Genomic DNA, 17,500 nt, shown 5'->3' with positions numbered 1-17,500 from the left:
GATAATATCTTCACATAAAGATGATATTGTGAACCATTAGATAGTTCAGTCAAACATTTTAAACCATTTAATGGTTCACGATATTATCTTCGGATGAAGATCTCATCATTGAAGTAGTTACTATAGTGAAAAAATGTGTTAAACTTTAACATGATTTTTACCTAGAATCCATCACTTGATGGGGAAAACAAGAAGGAAAGAACAAAGCGGGTAGTAATCAAATGAATGGAGAAGAAAAAAACAGGTAGAAAATTCAAGTAACAGCTTCAGCTCAAGCCTTGTATAGTTACACTTACATTCATGCTCACCTTCCAGTTGGAAGCACATATATGTTGCTATGCAAGAAAAGGGACTATTGAAGATGAAATTTAGTGCACGTGCCTTTTTTTTTCTTCATTTTCTGTCTCTATCACGCTAACATTTAAAGAAGTGATGTGATGCCTATAATGTGCATTTAAGATATTATGTGATTTCTCAAAAAACAATAGTATGAATATGTTATTTCATTACTAGAGATAACCAACCAAATGACATGCCTAAGATTCCGATGGACAGACAAAAATGTTCACAAAAACTATATTAACGCATAAAAATTGCTACACAACGGAATGCAAATAATTTAAAGTTCTTAATTTGTTTATTAAAAAAATATTATAGAAAATCTTAACAAAATGTTTCTAGCAACACAAAAAAGAAAAAATATAGGGAGACAATGAAAATATTAAACAATATATTGTGTTAAATTAAATAGGTATGCACATGATTATGTTGATTTTTAGTTGGATGGTGGTTATTCTTTTTTATTTGGTTTATTCATACATAGTTAATAATGACTGGATATTCAATTTACTAGGTGTGCAGATGATTATCTTAATATTAAGATTTAAAAAATAATTTTAGAGTATAATATTTTTTTACTTTATTAGATCAATTTTAAAACCTCTTATTTACATTATTTATAAAAATCATTGTCTACTTAACAAAACCGTTCAAATAACTCTTCTCAAGAACAATGAGATAATAATATCTCACACAATCAAACAAAAGCTCAGAGGTAAAAGCAAACGCTAAAGAATCTTGCATGGATGCAAATTTGCCACGATGACAACGAGAATTCCACTTGGCCTCAATAAGGAATGCAAAAGTTGGCAGAAGAAAAACTATTTTAAACCTAGTATTTATTTTAATAATCATCTCACATTTTTCTTATTAAAAATAATCTAAATATACAATTAATTATTTAAGAAGTATTTTTATGTGTTAGTATTATTGAAAATTAAAATAACTTTATATATATTTACTCTATTATTTTTAAATTTTGATATAACTTTTATTCTAATAATTAAATTCTTTTTCATCCTTAAAAATTTTGATGAATATCGTAAAAATATTTTTTTTAGTAAATTACTAATTATGCCTCAAATTTATAAAACGCTGACAATAATAACCCTAATATTTGTTAACGACAATTATATCTTCAAAAAATTTAAAAAACGCTACAAATCTGCTCAACCGTGAGGAGAACCCTTCTCCGTTAAACGGAGCTTGGAGATGTGACAGACGGAATTCTAACGTGACATCCGTTAAAGACTTCAATTCCGTTTATGCTGCATTCCTAATTCATGAAACTCTAATTGTCCAATTCAAATTAAATGACCAAATTAACCTTAAATAAAACACCATATTTAACTATGACTATTTAAGACACGCGAAACGGAAGAGTTTCTTAGTGATGGTCTCTGTTTATTTTCGTCTCTTGTGTCTTTGTATTCGTCTCTTGGAATGGGTAATGTCACATGCAGTCTCACATTTGGCATTGATACTCAATGAAAAAATCCCATCGAATAACCAAGGTTTGGGTAAGCATTTTATGTTTTCGTTGCCACTTTCTACAAGTGCAAGTCCTTGGTTGTTCGATGGAGATTTTTTCACTGAGTATCAATGCCAAACGTGAGACTGCACGTGGCATTACCAATTCCAAGAGACGAATACAAAGACACAAGAGACGAAGACAAACAGAGACCACCACCAAAAAACTCTTCAGTTTCGCGCGTCCTAAATAGTCATAGTTAAATATAGTGTTTCATTTAAAGTTAATTTGGTCATTTAATTTGAATTGGACAATTAGGGTTTCATGAATTAGGGATATAGAAGAAATGAGATTGAAGCCCTTAACAGATGTCACGTTGAAATTCCGTCTGCTACATCACCAAGCTTCGTTTAACGAAGAAGGGTTGGACAGATTTGTAGCATTTTTAAAATTTTGTATAATTATCGTTAACAAATATTAGGGTTATTATTGTTAGCGTTTTACAAATTCGAGGGTATAATTGGTAATTTTTTTTTTATTTCCCTATTAAATCAGTGTTTCAAAGCAGAAAAGAACCAGTTTACATGTCATATTAGAAACCTCTAAAAGTGTAGCAGTTGACAACTTTCCTAACCTTTGCGGATCTGGCTTCTTGGACTACAAAGGTAAAAATGTTATATCTATTCAGCATGGGGAAAATTTACAATATTTATAAAAATGTAATTTACAATATTTATAAATACATGAGCCAAACAAAGTAACACCAATTCTTCTAGTTCTAGTTAGTAGTTACATAACATTTTCTTTTAAATTTGTTACGTGGATGGATGCTTAAACCAACCTATACATTAAATACAGTCACACTTTATACGACAATTGAAGATAAAAAAAGTAAAAGAAAAGCAACAAGAGCATCAATGAATTATCAATTATTACGAATTATGATTCCTACCTGTGCCCCAAATACACAGAAATTACAGCTCTTTTTGTAGTATTGTACTGTATTATCATCTTTTGTCATAAATGCTTGGTGGATAGGACGAAAGTGACATCACATAAGTGCTCATAAAATTACACTATAGGAAAATAATATTAATATTAATACCCTCTTTTTTTCTCTTATCATATTATTCTTCTATTGCTCCAAACAAAAAGAAAAAAATGCAGTCAATGTTGAACCTGCGTGTTATTCATGGTGTTCCTCTATGCCTTTCAGGGATCACAAACCCTCTTTCCCTTTCCAAAGAGTAAATAGAACTATTACACCCTTTTATCTTTTTTTTTTTTTCTTTTATTATTCAAGCAGAATTAATTTGTTGATTTTTTTGTAGGATGGCAGATCATGAACGGAGAAGGAAGGCCATGAAGAAGCAAAGATCATCATCATCAATGGCCAGAGAAAGTGTTGTTGTGCATGCAAATCAAGAACAAATGGTGGATACCCTTTGGAATTTTGAGAGGGATTCTTCTTCTTCTTCTTCTTCAATCAAAGGTGAGGGTGATAATCATAAGAACAATAATAGAGATCTGGATGATGACGTCATGCATGATCATGATGACGATGATGATCTTTCACATAATACTAGCTGTTGTTGCTACCTTGGTTCAACAGCAAAAGCTGCATAGCCTTAATTCATTTCTTAATTAGCTTAATTCACACCAGCTAGAATCTCTTCCATTTAGTTGTTTTTTCTCGCTCTCTTTCTCTATTATATTATTTTTTTTAATTTGTCATTTGTTTTTAATTATGTCGAATTGGAAGTTGTGGATCGCTTCTTATTTTATTTCTGCTCCTTTGAAGAATTTACTTTAAGTGTTATAGTAAGTAATTTAGTGAATTCATGTGAGACACTTCAACTGTTATTTTTACATGAACACATCTTTATCAGTTTAGCAGTCACTATATATATTTGAAATAAAAGATCTCAATAATTTAATTATTTATTTCATGAAGTCAAGTAATCTCTTAATTTGTTAGTTTTTGGTATCACATGATTTGTCTAAATTGATTCTAAAATTTATTGTATGAGAATGATTATACTTATTTATTGAAGATTTATTGAAGTAGAAAGTTAAATTAAGAGATTGATTCTCCCCTTATATTATTATTCTATTTTATTTAGTTAGGCCTAAAAAGAGAAAGAAGTAATAATCTTCTTTTCTTTTTATCTTTTTTTTAGATTTTTTTAACAGTATTTTGATTTTTTAATGAGATCTTGAATTTGAACTCTACAAATAAAAGAATTTGTGAGTACACTTATGCTCTTTTAATAAGATTTCAATCAGATTATTGAGTCGTATTAAAAAAATAATATTAGTGTATGGTGAAAAATTACAATTGACAATACCAGTAAAAAAGAAAAATTAAAAGGATGCATTCTCTTAAAGAAATTTCTTCAAATAAGACGAAACTTCCTTTAGGATTTGATCAACAGAGATGGAGTACTTTGGTGTTGTTGTATCCACCTGCACAAGACATTAACCAAGGATACTCTGTACTTATATTTTGATCCTCCTATCTGATGTTTGAATAATGAAACTAAGTGGTATTTGATGATTAATAATTATAATACAATACAATACATGTTATTAATCCCACTCAATGTACCAATATTTTAAACAAACTTTATCCAGAACCAAAATATAATTGCCAGATTTTTTTTATGTAAGAACTTCTTAGCTTAAATTTGGAAGGCCAACCAATACCTTGTAGCAAAAGATCATTTGATTCACATCAAAGAAGAGCATCATTGCAAGACTCCACAGACTGGTGAAAACTGATCAACAGAAATGTGAACATTTGCAAATAGGTGATCAAATAACATTAGATTGGATAGATACTAATACCATATTAAAATTAAATTAAATAGGTCTAACTCAACTCAAAAACTAGTTCATAAAATAAAAAATTATCTCATATTTATAAATTATATCGATATTTTTTACTAAATAATTATATAAAAATTTTATTTATGAGAAATTTAAGAATTATAATGGACTAATCACAACTATGTTAGTGTGAACCTTCTCTTGACCCATGCTACACCAAAAACAGTACTAAAGAATCCTAAATTCTTTTATGCACCTCTGTCTAAAAGTTTAATTTTATTTAGAATGATAGTTTTATGATACAATAAAATCAGGACTCACATGCCCAAAAATTTAAGATAAAAAGTATAAAACTAATAAAGAAACAAAGCGATTTAGACTAAATAATTTAGTTAAATATATTAAATTATTTAAAAATTTTTTACTATATCACCTCTTATTTATGGTTATACCATAATCACTCTTTCGGTGATAATCTATTTGTATTATTGGTAACTAATGGCACTGTTAGAAAATTATTTTAATTTTTTAATTTATTTGTAGGCAATACATATATTAATTATAATTATAAATTATGTTATTTTAAATTAAATGACTTATATAATGGTGATTTCATTTATTGTTATAAATGCTAAATTGAATAAGTCATAGTTACTTTTGATTTGGAATTAAATGAGAATAAAACCCGATATTATCTTTTGTTCTTTAGATAATTATCTTTTGGACTTTAGATATATTATTTTTGGATTTTAGATACTATTTTATTTGGGTTTTAGGGTTTAATGGGTGTCATGCTCAAATAAAAAATAGGCCTTCAGGTTTCGGTCCCCAATCTACCAAACCGCCTTTGTTTCTCTCTCCGTCAAAAGAGTTGTAATTCTGCCGCCTACTGATACAGTAGGTTTTGATTGAGAAACATCGGAAAAACCACAAAAACCAAACTCTTCCGATCATAATTTATGTTTATGAATTCAGGTACGCTTCCGCATCTAGTATTTTCTTTCTTAATGATTTAACATGATAATTTTTAGACTAAGAAATTCTAAAAAAATTCCAACAAGTGGTATCAGGCCATCCATAACTAAATCATTAAGTAATAATTAATTTCATTATTATTTGTTGTTACTTAATATTGGCATGTCACATCAATTTTTTTTAATTTGAATCAATTGATATGCGTCTTATTCAATGTATGTTGTGTGTTGCTTTCCTATACAGAAGGTTTTGATTGAGAAATATCGGAAAAACCACAAGAACCAAACTCTTCCGATCATAATTTATGTTTATGAATTCAGGTACGCTTCCGCATCTAGTATTTTCTTTCTTAATGATTTAACATGATAATTTTTAGACTAAGAAATTCTAAAAAAATTCCAACAAGTGGTATCAGGCCATAACTAAATCATTAAGTAATAATTAATTTCATTATTACTTGTTGTTACTTAATATTGGCATATCACATCAATTTTTTTTAATTTGAATCAATTGATATGCGTCTTATTCAATGTATGTTGTGCGTTGCTTTCCTGTTATTCGCCACTTACGGTGTTCCTCCAATTTTAACTATGTGAATGCACACATTATATTATTGACATTGTAGTCTTATATATATACTGCCTTCTTAATCTATTGCAAAATATTGGTAATTTCTTTATGTATTATTATTAATATTATTGTTATTTTTGATTGGTTAAAATCACTTATACGATATATATTGTGATTTTAAAATAAATAATAACAATAATACCAGTGTTTAAATTAATGTCTCTCAATCCCAAATATTAAAGTAATAATAATATTAATTCATAAAAAATTAATTAATTTCTTGATCATGGATGCTGTAAATCCATAAATTTAACATATTTATTATAGAATTTTTTTGTATGTACTATAATTTAATTTTTAATTATGAATTTAGAATTTTTGACACATAAATCATTGCATAATTATAATCATATTTTTTTTAAAAGTCTAAAAAAAACTATCCTCAATTTCTGGCAGGATCGGTGTCCCTGAGATCTATGATGGGTCCTCTGCAGCATTTGGTGTCCAAGAGGACACCATGCACCGTCTCGACAATGCTCAGCGCGAGGCTATCATATTGCCTTCCACGTAGTTTCCCACTGGGGTAACGAGGAGGAAGGCAAGAGCCATGTGGCTGAGACAGGGAGGAGAGTGAGAGAGAAAAAGAGGCACGTGGCGGAGGCAGAGAAGGAGAGAGAAGGATTTGGTTAAGAATTTAGTTATGGGTATCATTGATGTTCGAGATCTTTGCTTTTTGGACTTTATGTTTCAAACTTTCAATATTCTTCCATTGCTCCAAACAAAAAGAAAAAAAAAAAAGCAGTCAATGTTGAACCTGCCTGCTATTCATGGTGTTCCTCTATGCCTTTCAAGAGTCACAAACCCTCTTTCCCTCTCCAAAGAGTACATAGAACTATTACTCTTTTATCTTTTATTTTCTTTTTTTTTAATTATTTAAGCAGAATAATTTTATTGATTTTTTTGTAGGATGGCAGATCAACGGAGAAGGAAGACCATGAAGAAGCAAAGATCATCATCATCAATGGCCAGAGAAAGTGTTGTTGTGCATGCAAATCAAGAACAAATGGTGGGTACCCTTTGGAATTTTGAGATGGATTCTTCTTCTTCATCAATCAAAGGTGAGGGTGATAATCATAAGAACAATAATAGAGATCTGGATGATGACGTCATGCATGATCGTGATGACGATGATGATCTTTCACATAATACTAGCTGTTGTTGCTACCTTGGTTCAACAGCAAAAGCTGCATAGCCTTAATTCATTTCTTAATTAGCTTAATTCACACCAGCTAGAATCTCTTCCATTTAGTTATTTTTTCTCTCTCTCTTTTTCTATTATATTGTTTTTTTTTTAATTTGTCATTTAAATTTTTAATTATGTGGAATTGGAAGTTGTGGATCGCTTCTTATTTTATTTCTGCTACTTTGAAGAATTTATTTTAAGTTTTATAGTAAGTAATTTAGTGAATTCATGTGAGGCACTTCAACTGTTATCTTTACATGAACACATTTTATCATTTTAGCAGTCACTATATATTTGAAATAAAAGATCTCAATAATTTAATTATTTATTTCATGAAGTCAAGTAATCTCTTAACTTGTTAGTTTTTGGTATCACATGATTTGTCTAGATTGATTCTAAAATTTATTGTATGAGAATGATTATACTTATTTATTGAAGATTTATTGAAGTAGAAAGTTAAATTAAGAGATTGATTATTATTCTATTTTATTTAGTTAGGCCTAAAAAGAGAAAGAAGGAATAATCTTTTTTTCTTTTTTTTGAGATTTTTTTAACAATATTTTAATTTTTTAACGAGAGATCTTGAATTTGAACTCTACAAATAAAAGAATTTGTGAGTACACTTATGCTCTTTTAATAAGATTTCAATCGGATTATTGAGTCGTATTAAAAAATAATATTAGTGTATGGTGAAAGATTACAATTGACAATACAAGTAAAAAAGAAAAATCAAGAGGATGCATTCTCTTAAAAAAATTTCTTCAAATAAGACGAAACTTCCTTCAGGATTTGATCAACAGAGATGGAGTACTTTGGTGTTGTTGCATCCACCTGCACAAGACATTAACCAAGGATATTCTGTACTTATATTTTGATCCTCCTATCTGATGTTTGAATAATGAAACTAAGTGGTATTTGATGATTAATAATTATAATACAATACAATACATGTTATTAATCCCACTCAATGTACCAATATTTTAAACAAACTTTATCCAGAACCAAAATATAATTGCCAGATTTTTTTTATGTAAGAACTTCTTAACTTAAATTTGGAAGGCCAACCAATACCTTGTAGCAAAAGATCATTTGATTCACATCAAAGAAGAGCATCATTGCAAGACTCCATAGACTAGTGAAAACTGATCAACAGAAATGTGAATATTTGTAAATAGGTGATCAAATAACATTCGATTGGATAGACACTAATACCATATTAAAATTAAATTAAATAGGTCTAACTCAACTCAAAAACTAGTTCATAAAATAAAAAATTATCTCATATTTATAAATTATATCGATATTTTTTACTAAATAATTATATAAAAATTTTATTTATGAGAAATTTAAGAATTATAATGGACTAATCACAACTATGTTAGTGTGAACCTTCTCTTGACCCATGCTACACCAAAAACAGTACTAAAGAATCCGAAATTCTTTTATGCACCACTGTCTAAAAGTTTAATTTTATTTAGAATGATAGTTTTATGATACAATAAAATCAGGACTCACATGCCCAAAAATTTAAAATAAAAAGTATAAAACTAGTAAAGAAACAAAGCGATTTAGACCAAATAATTTAGTTAAATATATTAAATTATTTAAATTTTTTTTACTATATCTCCTCTTATTTATGGTTATACCATAATCACTCTTTCGGTGATAATCTATTTGTATTATTGGTAACTAATGGCACTGTTAGGAAATTATTTTAATTTTTTAATTTGTTTGTAGGCAATACATATATTAATTAAAATTATAAATTATGCTATTTTAAATTAAATGACTTATATAATGGTGATCTCATTTATTGTTATAAATGCTAAATTGAATAAGTCATAGTTATTTTTGATTTGGAATTAAATGAGAATAAAACTAGATATTATCTTTTGTTTTTTAGATAATTATCTTTTGGATTTTAGATATATTATTTTTGGATTTTAGATACTATTTTATTTGGATTTTAGGGTTTAATGGGTGTCATGCTCAAATATAAATAGGCCTTCAGGTTTCGGTCCCCAATCTACCAAATCGCCTCTCTCTCCATCAAAAGAGTTGTAATTCTGCCGCCTACTGATACAGAAGTCTTTGATTGAGGAATATCGAAAGAACAACAAAAACCAAACTCTTCCTATCATAATTTTTGTTTATGAATTCAGGTACGCTTCCGCATCTAGTATTTTCTTTCTTAATGATTTAACATGATAATTTTTGGACTAAGGAATTCTAAAAAAATTACAACAAGTGTATCAGGGGCATCCATAACTAAATCATTAAGTAATAATTAATTTTATTATTATTTGTTGTTACTTAATATTGGCATATCACATCAATTTTTTTTTTAATTTGAATCCATTGATATGCGTCTTATTCAATGTATGTTGTGCGTTGCTTTCCTGCCACTTATGGTGTTCTTCCGATTTTAATTATGTGAATGCACACATTATATTATTGACATTGTAGTCTTTTATATATATATATATATATATATATATATATATATATATATATATATATATACTGCCTTCTTAATCTATTGCAAAATATTGGTAATTTCTTTATGTATTATTATTATTATTGTTATTTTTTATTGGTTAAAATCACTTATGCGATATATATTGTGATTTTAAAATAAATAATAATAATACCAGTGTTTAAATTAATGTCTCTCAATCCCAAATATTAAAGTAATAATAATATTAATTCATAAAAAAAATTAATTAATTTCTTGATTATGGATACTATACATCCATAAATTTGACATATTTACTATAGAATTTTTTTGTATGCACTATAGTTTAATTTTTAATTATGAATTCAGAAATTTTTGACACATAAATTATTACATAATTATAATCATATTTTTTTTAAAAGTCTAAAAAGAACTATCCTCAATTTCTGACAGGATCGGTGTCCCTCGTGAGATCTATGATGGGTCCTCTGCCGCATTTGGTGTCTAAGAGGACACCATGCACCGTCTCGACAATGCTCAGCACGAGGCTATCATATTGCCTTTCATGTGGGTTCCCACTGGGGTGACGAGGAGAAAGGCAAAGACGAGGAGAAAGGCAAAGAGCCAGGTGGCGGAGACAGGGAGGAGAATGAGAGAGAAAAAGAGGCACGTGGCGGAGGCAGGGAAGGAGAGAGAAGGATTTGGTTAAGAATTTAGTTATGGGTATCATGGTAAATTTTAGCCTGCACCTGTTCAAAAGAGGCGTCTGGAACGCCTCGTACTTTCTGACACAGGTTTGTCGGTCATTTGTAAATTTATATTCATTTTCAGTTTTGATCATTAGACATAGTACTTTTTGAATTTAGACCATTTTTGTTATTAATAGTTAGAAAATAGCCCCACAATTTCATGAAGCTCTTTTTGGACCGTGACTTGCTCTTTTAGTCTTCTATAATAACGGGCCAGCCCAATTTTTTCCAACATTAAATGATTATTAAAAGTCTAGTTTGTACTTATCATAAAAAAAATCTAATTTGTACTTAACCAAAAAAAAAGTCTAGTAGTAGTATGTGAAAAAATATACTTCACATTAGTTATATGAATTTTATATAACAATTTTTTTTTAAAAAATCATGAAATATATATTTTTTTATTTAAATTTTGCTATCATAGGTTCTAAAAACATTAGTTAAACATATAATAAAAGAAAATATTTTAATATTATTTATTATAATTTTTTTTTACATTTTTAATATATTAAATATATAAAAAATATTAAAATATTTTTTTTATGATATACTTAACTAATGTCCATAAGATATAGGATAGCAAACCCTTTTTAAAACATGGAAAATGAAAATTAAAATATTGACATGCATTAATAATTAATTGGATTTTATTAAGTAGACAATGACTTTTGTAAACAATGCAAATAATGGGCTCTAGCATTGACCCAATAAAGTAAAAAAATATTCCACCCCAAATTAGCTCTTAAATTTTAATATTAGGATAACCATCTGTACACCTAGTGAATTGAACATCCAACCATTGTTAATTGTACATGAGTAAATCGAATAAAAAAAATAACCATCTAATTAAAAATAATAAACATAATCATCTGCATACCTATTAAATTGAACATTCGACATACCCATTATTCACATTATTTAATATTTTCATTATCTACTAAACTTTTCCTAACTAAAGCTAACCATTATTTGAATGCTTTCATTACATCAAATTGTTTTCATTTGCTTTATTTCCTTTAAATTTGATGGCTATAAATCCGTAGTACAGGAGTTTACTTAGCATGTCTTATTAAGATTTTTATTAATAAAAAATTAATAGTCTTTATTAAATAAATATAAAAATTTTTCAATTAATAAGTTTAATATATGTGATAAACGTTCCCTAATATAATTTTGGAGAAAACTATTTAAGGAAGTGGATAATTACTAATTACATTTCCTGTAATAATTAATGTGTCGTGATTTTACTAATGCATTCACTAATGCATTTTGGACGATAAAATGTTCCGATAAATACCATGCTCAAATTAGTATTCACAAATTCACGAACAAAAAAGGAGTTGACAACTATATAATATTATTCTATAGAATTAGAATCAAATTTCATAATTGTTAAAATCATTTTTTTAAGTCAACTCCAAAAAATAACTTACTAAAATATTTAATTTTTTCGTACTGAATAAATTATTTAAATAATTCTACATTTTTTAATAAAACAACTCTGTTTTTGGTTAACACAAAACTAAATTTGTTTATGGCTATACACACAACAATCATTTAATTCTTAATATTTGCCTATGGTTCAGTTTGTTACAATTTTTCTTGTCCAGTGTGCAAAAATATTCTCACAAAAAAAGTATCACTTTTCTAATATATTCACTCATTTTTTTTTTTGTCAAGAAACATTTAAAGGGCATACCTTACCAACCAAAAATGTATTCATACATTTAATCAGCCCAACTAAAAAGTCCACTGAACCACCAAAAACTGAAAAACATGTTTACACATTTAACATCTAATGTATGTATATTGCATTTTCACCACAAACACAAGAGGCCATAATGCAATTATAAAAATATAGGATGAAACTGGATGGAAGTCACATAAATACACGTCATTGTCACATAAAAAATGTGTCTGTTGCATAGAAAGCCACAGCAACAAAAAAGGACAGGCGTCCAAGCCTCTTTTGAACAGGCGCAAGCTAAAATTCACCGGGTATCATTGATCTTTGAGGTCTTTGCTTTTTGGACTTTATGTTTCAAACTTTCAATATTCTTCCATTGCTCCAAACAAAAAAGAAAAAAAAAATGCAGTCAATGTTGAACCTGCCTGCTATTCATGGTGTTCCTCTGTGCCTTTCTGGGGTCACAAACTCTCTTTCCCTCTCCAAAGAGTACATAGAACTATTACACTCTTTTATCTTTTATTTTCTTTTTTTTTTATTCAAGCAGAATTAATTTGTTGATTTTTTTGTAATTGATATAAATAATTTTGTAGGATGGCAGATCATGAACGGAGAAGGAAGGCCATGAAGAAACAAAGATCATCATCATCAATGGCCAGAGAAAGTGTTGTTGTGCATGCAAATCAAGAAAAAATGGTGGGTACCCTTTGGAATTTTGAGACGGATTCTTCTTCTTCGTCATCAACCAAAGGTGAGGGTGATAATCATAAGAACAATAATAGAGATCTGGATGATGACGTCATGCATAATCATGATGACGATGATGATCTTTCACATAGTACTAGTTGTTGTTACCTTGGTTCAGCAAAAGTTGCATAGCCTTGATTCATTTCTTAATTAGCTTAATTCACACCAGCTAGAATCTCTTTCATTTAGTTGTTTTTCTTACTCTCTATCTCTATTATATTATTGTTTTTTTTAATTTGTCATTTGTTTTTAATGATGTGGAATTGGAAGTTGTGTGTGGATAGCTTCTTATTTTATTTCACTCCTTTGAAGAATTTATTTTGTGTTATGGTAAGTAATTTAGTGAATTCCAACTGTTATCTTTACATGAACACATCTTTATCGTTTTAGCAGTCATTATATATATTTGAAATAAAAGATCTCAATAATTTAATTATTTATTTTATGAAGTCAAGTAATCTCTTAGCTTGTAAGTTTTTTGTATCACATATTTTCCTAGATTGATTCTAAAGTTTATTGTATGAGAATGATTTTACTTATTTATTGAAGTAGAAAGTTAAATCAAGAGGATTGATTCTCCCTACACATTATTATTCTATTGTTTGGTTAGGCCTAAAAAGAGAAAGAAGTAATAATCTTCAAATTTTTTTTTAGATTTTTTGAATGGTATTTTGGTTTTTTAATGAGAGATCTTGAATTTGAACTCTACAAATAATTATAAATAAAAGAATTTGTGAGTACACTTATGCTCCTTTAATAAGATTTCAATCAGATTATTGAATCGTATTAAAAAATAATATTTTGTATTGTGAAAGATTACAATTAACAGCAATAATAAAAAAGAAAAATCAAGAGGATGCATTCTCTTAAATTTCTTCAAATAAGATGAAACTTCCTTCAGGATTTGATCACCAGAGATTGAGTACTTTGGTGGTGTTGCATCCATTTGCACAAGATATTAACCAAAGATACTCTGTACATACATTTTGATCTTCCTATCCGATGTTTGAATAATGAAACTAAGTGGTATTTGATGATTAATAATTATAATACAATACAATAAATGTTATTAATCCCACTCATCTTATAACAAGGTATACCAATAGCTTAAACAAATTTTGAAGGCCAACCAATATCATTGGATAGGCACTAATATTATATTAAAATTAGATTGAATGGGTCTAACTAAACTCAAAAACTAATTCATAAAATAAAGAATTATCTCATATTTATAAATTATATCAATATTTTTTTTTACTAAGTAATTATATAAAGATTTTTATTTATGAGAAATGTAAGAATTATAATGGACTAATCACAACTATATTATGACCATGCTACACCAGAAACAGTACTAAAGAATCAAAAATTCTTTTATGCACTTCTGTCTAAAAGTTTATTTTTTTAGAATGATAGTTTTATGATACAATAAAATTGGGATTTATATGGCCAAAAATTTAAGATAAAAAGTATAAAACTAATAAAGAAATAAAGTGATTTAAACCAAATAATTTAGTCAAATATATTAAATTATTTAAAAAAAATTACTATATCACCTCTTATTTATGGTTACACCATAATCACTTTTTTCCGTGATAATCTATTTGTATTATTGGTAACTAATGGCACTAATACGTTTATTAATTTTTTTAAATAATAAAAATGTAAGCTTAATTATACATTTAAATTTTGGAAATAGGAAAAAAATATTTTTATTAAAATATATATGATAAAAAATATTTAAAAAAAGACGACATTTGTACGTTAATTTTTTTTCAATCACCAATAGATAGATAGATAGATAGATTGAAGAATATGTATAGTACGCAAAGTATACAAAAAAAAATAATGTTATATAGAACACTATTATAATAATATTTTATAAGAATGGTTACGTGATGTTTTATTAACTAGATTGTTTGCATCTCATTTCATTACAAGCTTTATTGTTAATTTGGCTTTTCAAATTTTTGTAACCTATATTTATTTAATTTTGAGCACAATTGATATATGAACTGTATTACTATAAAGAACACCTAATTTTTTATTCTAAACTTAACTAAAATTAAAAATTTCTACCTTTTGAGCGAGTCTAAATAATAGAAATCACACTAATTATAGATTATTACACTAAACATCCTTTGCTTACAATGAGAAAGCTTTTCGTTGTGTTGTTTATATGAAATTTATAACTTGAGGATAGGGAAGGAACACAAACCAAACAAATGAAAGAATCTCATAGTTCTATAATAACCATATTGCATGAAATAATATTGCTCAGGAAAAGTTTAAATTTGTATATAAACTTAGCATATGGTATATATCTTTTTTATAAGACGAAAAGAAGAAAGACAAATGACTATGAAGAGTGTAATAATAATGTTGCTTATTATTGGAGTAGTCATGTGTTTTGTTTTCGCTGAGTCTCGTGAAATAGAAGATGTATCATAGATGATTGCATAAAACGACCTTGGTCGCATTCAAAAAAGGCCAGAAAGTGCGCTGAAAAATGTTTGGACAATAAGTATTTAGGTTGTTAATAAGCAATCCTTTCTAAGTTTAGATTATGTATAAATATTTGGTGTTAATAAATTCTTTACCTATTTTTAGGTAAAAAAAATTAAAGTAGAGTATATTTTTTGTTTTTGAAGTTTGTCAAATTTTTTAAAAATATCTTTAAATTTTATTTTATTTTAATTTTGTCTCAAAAATTTTTAATTTGTATAAAAAATATCTTTGATAGCTAAATTTTTTAAAAAATTTAAGACTAATATAACAATAATGCATAAAAAATATGCTTAATTTGCTTATTTTAAAGGTTATTCTTATGAAATTGTTGTTGAATTGATCTTAATTTTTTTGAAAAATTATTCTCCAGGAATATATTTGATGCAAATCGAAAATTTTTAGGACAAAATTAAAACAAAATAAAATTTAAAGATATTTTTAAAATTTTTGTCAAATTTCAAAGACAAAAAATATAATTTACCCAAAAAATTATTAAATTTTCAGAAAAGTATATAAGGTATTCATGTATACGACAAACATAGCCATACAAAGAGAACTTTAAATAAATCATAAAACTAAAATAGCTCTAAATAACATGTGAAATAAAATGTGAAATTTAATTTTGATGTACTATAAATATAAAATATTTTTATAAATATATTTAATTACATCATGTTATATTAGTAGAATAACTATTTTTATATTGATAACGTAAATAATTATAAAAAAATTATATGATTGAATGGCTATATAAATTATTGCAGAGCATACAAATTAAATTTTTTATGTCTTATATTATAATTCAAATTTATAGAACTGTATTATTATTAAAAAAATGTATTGCACAATAATTATACTCTAAAGCCTCTTTTGAATTTTTTTTTATCATAAGGTTGCTAATAAAATAATTATTTTTATATTCATAACGTAAATAATTATCAAAAGAAGGTTATATGATTGGATAGCTATATAAATCATTGTAGAGCATAAAAATTAAATTTTTTATGTTTTATATTATAATTTAAATTTATAGAACTGTATTATTATTAAAAAGTTGTATTTCACAATAATTGTACTCTAAAGCCTCTTTTGAACCTTTTTTTTGTTACAGGTTGTTTTTTTTTTTTTCAAAGATAAATATTATTTTATTAATATAAAATAAAAGTGTTTCCATAAAGAAGTACAAAAGAATTGGGTATTCCCATTTATCATCAGCTGTGACTGAAAGACTAAGAGCTTAAAGAAGAGTAAAGTAAGAATAAAGAAAAAGTAGCATCTATCAGGTATGGTTCACGAGTTCACGCACTAAATTGCTAGCTTCTTTCACTATCTCTGGTGCTGGGCTTATTACCTTCTCAAAAACACACCGATTTCTCGCTTTCCAAGTGCTCCAACACAGCGCCGCTATGAGCAGGGTCTTTTGTCTACCGTCGAATTGAGCCGCTGCCCAGGATAAGACTCGTTGCCACCAATTGAAAAAAGTTTCTTCTTCTCTCATCCATAGGTCAGGGGTTATTAAGCTTAGGCTCCATATTATTGAAGATAGGGGGCATTGGAACAAAGCATGAGAAATTGATTCAGCCTTCAACATGTATCTTGGACAAGTGGCAGGAGTGGATGCGAACCGGCTGTGAATTTGTTGCAACACCGGAAGCTTTTCATGAAGACTTTTCCATAGAAAAATCTTAATTTTATGTGGTAATTTCAACTCCCAAATGCTATTCCAGACTCTGTTGTGTATGTTCTGGGACCTCAATGAAGTAGGAGAATGAAAGAATCCATAAGCAATTTTGTATCCTGACCCAACTTCATATATACCAGATTTTGTCCAGCACCAATTAACTTCATCCTCCTCCTCTGTTGGTTTGATTGAAAAAATTTTATTGCATATATCAACTGAAAAAATCGACTCAATCAGATTTTTATT

General features: G+C 27.5%; 2 long non-coding RNA genes across 3 annotated transcripts; both read left to right on the top strand.

The window, feature by feature from the left end:
• The first annotated feature begins 5,533 nt into the window (after positions 1-5,533).
• Positions 5,534-7,598, top strand: LOC112736546 (uncharacterized). 2 transcript variants are annotated; one of them, XR_011869298.1, is made up of 4 exons: positions 5,534-5,614; positions 5,858-5,934; positions 6,641-7,066; positions 7,151-7,598. It is a non-coding gene; the product is annotated as an uncharacterized lncRNA (long non-coding RNA). The 2 variants fall into 2 exon arrangements; XR_011869297.1 differs by lacking the exon at positions 5,534-5,614 and having other exon boundaries at positions 5,769-5,934.
• A 5,049-nt stretch (positions 7,599-12,647) lies between these two features.
• Positions 12,648-13,430, top strand: LOC112736545 (uncharacterized). Its single transcript, XR_011869296.1, has 2 exons — positions 12,648-12,807; positions 12,912-13,430. It is a non-coding gene; the product is annotated as an uncharacterized lncRNA (long non-coding RNA).
• Positions 13,431-17,500: the final 4,070 nt, after the last annotated feature.

This window comes from Arachis hypogaea, chromosome 13, assembly GCF_003086295.3.
Source record: "Arachis hypogaea cultivar Tifrunner chromosome 13, arahy.Tifrunner.gnm2.J5K5, whole genome shotgun sequence".
NCBI classification, from domain to species: Eukaryota; Viridiplantae; Streptophyta; class Magnoliopsida; order Fabales; family Fabaceae; genus Arachis; species Arachis hypogaea.
This window is presented reverse-complemented; position numbering and strand designations above follow the sequence as displayed.